A 6,000-nucleotide genomic window follows, 5' to 3' on the forward strand; every position below is an offset into this window, starting at 1 on the left:
CCAGCTTTGGGCGCTTATGAATAATTCAGCTGTGAACATTTGCATGTGAGTCTTCGTATAGATGTATGTTTTCATTTCTCTTTGGTAGGAGTGGAATGTCTAAGTAGTTGTATGTCTAACTTTTAACTGTAAACGGGCGAGCTGTTTTCCAAAGTGACTTTACCATTTTGCATGCCCACCAGCAAGTATAGGTTCCTTTATGCTCTCCAAGTCATGGGACGAGTATCTTCTATTTCTTTTATTTTTATTTTTTATTTATTTTATTTTACTTTGCTTTTTAGGCCTGCACCCGTGGCATATGGAAGTTCCCAAGCTAGGGGTCGAATCTGAGCTGCAGTTGCCAGCCTACACCACAGCCACAGCAACACCAAATCTGAGCCACGTCTGCGACTTACACTACAGCTCAGGGCAACGCCAGATCCTTAACTCATGAGCAAAGCCAGGGATCGAACTCGCGTCCTCATGAATCCTAGTCAGGTTTGTTAACCGCTGAGCCACAAAGGGACTCCAAGCATCTTTTCATCTTTCTTTGATCAACTCCTAGGTTTTTTTTTTTTTTTAACTCTAAGAATTCATTAGGTCCTGGAGAAGGTTTCAGCTCACCTCTCCTGGGCTGAATTATGCTTTGTTCTCTGTAACGACCTTAAAGAGACCGTTATGACGGTTCTGCTCAGTATGCACATGTGTCATTATTTATTTATTTAAAACACTTAGTTCATTGGGCTGCCTCCAATAACCATTTAGTTTTTGACTGTCTCAGGGGATGGCCGTGCAATGTACTTCTGCAAACTCTGGGGCAGACAACAGTGTACTGCTCAGAAAATCCACTGGGAAACCCAACTCCCTGAAAGTAGATTTCAGAGGAGTGAAACCTCAGGGGGTATTTTCTGTAAGACCATTTGGCCTTCAATGTGTCCACATGCAACTCCTCCAGGCAAAAGCCAACATGAAGAACAAAAGTATAGGAATCCTCAGGGCCCAGAGGAAACAAGTTTGGGTTTGCATGAAGGTGGACCCCAACACATCTCACCGGTTCAAGAAATCTTTTATGGTGCAACTATAGTCAAAGGAATAATGGTCAAAAATCCTCGTTTTCAAAACTCCTGCTAGACTGTTTTTGCACCCTAGCAGAAATATACCTTCAAAATATTTGCTCAATGACAGAAAATAATTCAGAGTTTCAGAAAGGAAACTCAAGTTCATTTGAGTTTAAGCATTGCCATTGAGGCCTTGGTAATACTGAATGTGTTTAGTCCCCCCAGGGAAAGGGTTGGTGAGGTCACAACTGTTGTCCCTCAAGGTCATTTGCGTGAGAACTTCAGGTGCCTGAAATAGAAAAAGTTTGCTGGACTAAAATTTCTAACACTGAGAAAAAGAAAATCATTGACTGCTGAAGCGTGACATGAGGGAGTTTCTTTGTAGTATCCTGATTGTGGTGTTGGCTTCTCAGTCTACAAATGTGGCAAAATATCATGGAACCACACACACACACACACACACACACACACACACACACAAAGAATGCGTGTAAAAACTAGTGAAATCTGAGTAAGGTCTGTACCTGAATTAATAATATTGTACCAATTCAGGTCCCCTGGGTTTGACCTGTACTGTGGTTATGTAAGGTATTTTCACTGGGAGAAGTTGGGTGAAAGGTACATGGGAAATCTATGTACTACTTCTGAAATTTCTTGTACATAACATTTTAAACTTTTTCAAAATGAAAGGTTTTTTTGGTTTTGTTTTGTTTTTTACTTTTAGTGCTATCCCTGCGGCATATGGAAGTTCCCAGGCTAGGGATCAAATTGGAGCTGCAGCTGCCAGCTTCCACCACGGCCACAGCAATGCCAGATCCAAGCTGCATCTGCAACCTACACCGCAGCTCATGGCAGCACTGGATCCTCAACGCACTGAGTGAGGCCAGGTGTTGAACCCATATCCTCATGGATCCTTGTTGAGTTTATTACTGCTGAGCCTCAGTGGAAACTCCCCAAATTAAAGTTTATTTAATAAAGAGAGAGGAAGTTAGGCAGGAAGGATGGAAAGAAGGAAAGAAGGAGAGGAGGGAGGGAAGGAGGAAGGGAGAGAGGGACGGAGGGAAGGAGGGATGGAGGGAAAAAGGAAAAGAGGCAAGAAAGAAGAAAGGAAAAGGGATTAGCAGTGAGATCCTGCTGTGTAGCCCTGGGAACTCTGTCTGGTCACTTATGATGGAGCATGATAATGTGAGAAAAAAGAATGTATACATGTACGTGTGACTGGGTCACCATGCTGTACAGTAGAAAATTGACAGAACACTGTAAACCAGCTATAATGGAAAAAAATTAAGATTGTATTAAAAAAAAAAAAGAATAAGAAAGGAGAAAGGAAACAATGGATCCTTTTCTTCCGCAGTCAGCTTGGATTGGAAGTAGGGACGAGGTAGGGGACAGAAAGGTACCTCCTAACTTTGAACAAAGATCCCTCTGTAAAGGAAATTATAAAAAATTAACACAAAAAAAACTCTAAATTGGCAGTCATATGGGGAGAGATAGATAGTCAGACAGACAGACATATAAATATTCTACATCAGTAGAAAGACTAGGTAAGGTGTAAGCAAACCCATATGTGTGCATGTGGGGGTCTAATTGCTTGTACTGTATCTTTTTTGTGGGGGGAGCATGCCTGCATCATAGGGAAGTTCCCAGGCTAGGGGTCAAATCAGAGGTGCAGCTGGTGGTCTACACCACAGTCCAGACAACACCAGGTCCTTAAGCCACTGAGTGAGGCCAGGGATCGAACCCACATCCTCATGGATACTAGTTGGGTTTTTAACCCACTGAGCCACCACAGGAACTCCTTGTACTGTATCCTTATTTAGCAAGAGTGATAACAGCGGACATTAGCCTCCACTGTGTCTGCAGGCAGGGGTACAGACCTCGAGAACTGGCCGCAGGAGAGGGCCTGGACTGACCTTGCTGATGCTGGTATTCCAGCATCCTTGGCAGGGGTATTTCTACAGAGGAAATGGATGCTTCAGACTATCGAAGCTTGGCGACAAGAGCTATTAAGACCATTCTCTAATTCCCTTTGCTGTGATTCCATTCTCAGTTTTAATTGTGCTTTGGCTTTTCATGTAGCTTTTGTATAGCACGATAATGAGCTGATCGGCCAATGCAAGGATTTTAGTCCGCTTGACATTATTTCTTCTTCATGAATTAGTAATTTAGCATTCTGGTTCACATATCAATATCTTGCGGGTTTTATAAGTATGAGTGAGCAGCTAGAGGATGAGTTCTTAACTTGGAAACCAGGGATGGGGCTTCAAGGATCCATTAAGCCCTAAGATTGTATGCAAAAGCTTGTGTATATGTGCCATGTGCATCTGTCAAGGAGAGGGGTCAATAGCTTTCACTAGGCTCTTATAGAGAGTTTCCAATCTTGTTCCACTGGTAAAATAGAATTTCTGGGTGTGTGAAACGTATTTTCCCGTGCTATAATTCTTTTATGAAATCTTTTTAACAACTTCATAGGATTCAGTTACTAGAATTCATCTTCTAAGGCGTTTGTTTGTTTGCTTTCTTTTTAGGGCCATACCTGTAGCATATGGAATTTCCCAGGCTAGGGGTCCAATCAGAGCTACAGCTGTCGGCCTCCACTACAGCCACAGCAACATGGGATCCAAGTGGCATCTGTGACCTACACCACAGCTCCCGGCAACGCTGCAACCCTGACCCACTGAGTGAGGCCAAGGATTGAACCCACTTGCTCATGGGTACTAGTCAGATTCATTTCCGTTGCACCACAACGGGAACGCCCATCTTCTAAGATGTTGAAAGCTTATTCACTAATAACCTCTGATGGGCTTAATTTTTAGGTGACATGTTGCCTTATTTTATTAATGGATGTCCAAGCGTGAGAGCTCATGGCAGTCATACTAAGAGTTAACATCTATGCGACACCTGCCTCTATACCAGGCAATGCGCTGACTGTGTCAATAACGTCTTCTGGTAGGTTCTTCCACAGTCCCAGAAGGTGGGTATCATTACTTCTGTGTAACAGCCGAGGAAACCGATGTATAGAAGTTAAAGAATTTACCAAGGTCATGTGTTTGTCAATGGTGGAGCCAATTTGACAGCAGCATCTGGCTGGCTCTTCCCTCAACCACAACACTCAATGTCTGTCTCCTTCAAGCCCTGCTTGGAGGCACTTTCTCCTTGAAACGTTATTCCCACCCAAAATTACCTCACCCCCTTGTGGAAGTCCTCTGGTTCTGCAACAGATTCGAAACCATGTCACTTAGCGCCAATCAAGTGTTATCTACCTCAGGGTCAGAGTATCTACTATTTACCAGATAGTAAATATTTTAGGTTTGTGGCCCAGATGGTATCTGTCACACCTACTCAACTCTGCTGCCCACTGTAGCGCAAAAGCCCTCCTGGACAAGGCGTGTGACCACGTTCCAGTAAAATCTGATGGATGGATGTGGAAATTTTAATTTCAAATCATTTTCCTAGGCCACCAAATGGTATTCCTCTTTGAATGTTTTTCCACCATTTAAAATTGTGAAAACCACTCCTAGCTCCCATACTGTACAAAAACAGGCAGCAGGCTGGGCTTGACCTACGGGCCAAAGTTTGCCAGCGCTCCACCAACAGCATCTTACGTGTGTCTGGTCTCCATAATAAATAGGAAACCAGTGATCCTAAAATGATAACTTTTTTTTTTTTTTTTTTGTCTTTTTTGCTATATGGAGGTTCCCAGGCTAGGGGTCCAATCGGAGCTGTAGCCACCGGCCTACGCCAGAGCCACAGCAACGCGGGATCAGAGCCGTGTCTGCAACCTACACCACAGCTCACGGCAACGCCGGATCGTTAACCCACAGAGCAAGGGCAGGGACCGAACCTGCGACCTCATGGTTCCTAGTCGGATTCGTTAACCACTGCGCCACGATGGGAACTCCCTAAAATGATATCTTAAGCTTTTCTTATTCTCCACAGAATCTGTGTGCAGAGCTCGACCCACACGTAAGGGCTCAACAAACACTTGATTCATAGCACTGATGCTTTTCCCTCTCAGAACCGTAACCAAGAAGAAAGAACAAGTCCATCTCGACATAAGCCGCATCTTTATTATCTTCACCCTTTTCCCTCCCTAACGAAATGCTGGATCTCTAAAATATCACAGCGAGTTTTTGGTTCTGGGTGCTGATAAGAAATACCCACGTGTTTGGCGAGAGCTTGAAGGTCAGATGGTGTCTGGGCTTGCAGCCAAAGAATACAGCTGGTGAAAATTCAAGCTGTCACACACTTGTTGCTAGCCCTGGTTTTCTAGTTTCTTCATCATGAATTATTAGATTATTTATAATAAGGAATCGCTGCAGGAGCCATCATTTTTAAAACCATAATCCCCAACCAGGAGAGATGTCATGACTTTATGGGCTAAATTTAGGACCATGAGAACCAGGCTCTAGGACTGGCTGCCATGTATCTTCTCTGGGCCCTCATCTCTTCATCTGTAAACAGAGTTGGAGTTCCTGTCCTGGCTCAGCAGTAATGAACCCGACTAGTATCCATGAGGATGTGGGTTCAATCCCTGGCCTTGCTCAGTGGGTTAAGGATCCAGCATTGCCATGAGCTGTGGTGTAGGTCGCAGGCTTGGATCCTTCGTTGCTGTGGCTGTGGGGTAGCTGGCAGCAGTAACTCTAATTCAGCCCCTATCCTGGGAACTTCCATATGCCGTGGGCGCAGCCCTAAAACAAAGCAAAAAAAGAGGGTCATGGTCCTGCCCTCCTCCTCTGGGCACTGTGGTGCTGGGCTGATTGGGGACTACCTTGCAAATACAGTAGTAATAGCTTGTAAGCTTCTCCATTTACTTTGGCTCAATCACGTTAAGCTGTGCTGGTGTATGATATGAAAAGACAGAGAAATGAGCCATGTTATGTTTAAGAATCAAACTGTTTTGTTTTTTGTTGTTGTTGTTTTGTCTTTTTGGAGCTGCACCCACAGCATATGGAAGTTCCCA

This window comes from Sus scrofa, chromosome 9, assembly GCF_054392235.1.
Source record: "Sus scrofa isolate SSC_HxYL_T2T_F1_AM1 chromosome 9, Sscrofa_HxYL_maternal_Yorkshire_Landrace_v2.0, whole genome shotgun sequence".
Lineage (NCBI taxonomy): Eukaryota > Metazoa > Chordata > Mammalia > Artiodactyla > Suidae > Sus > Sus scrofa.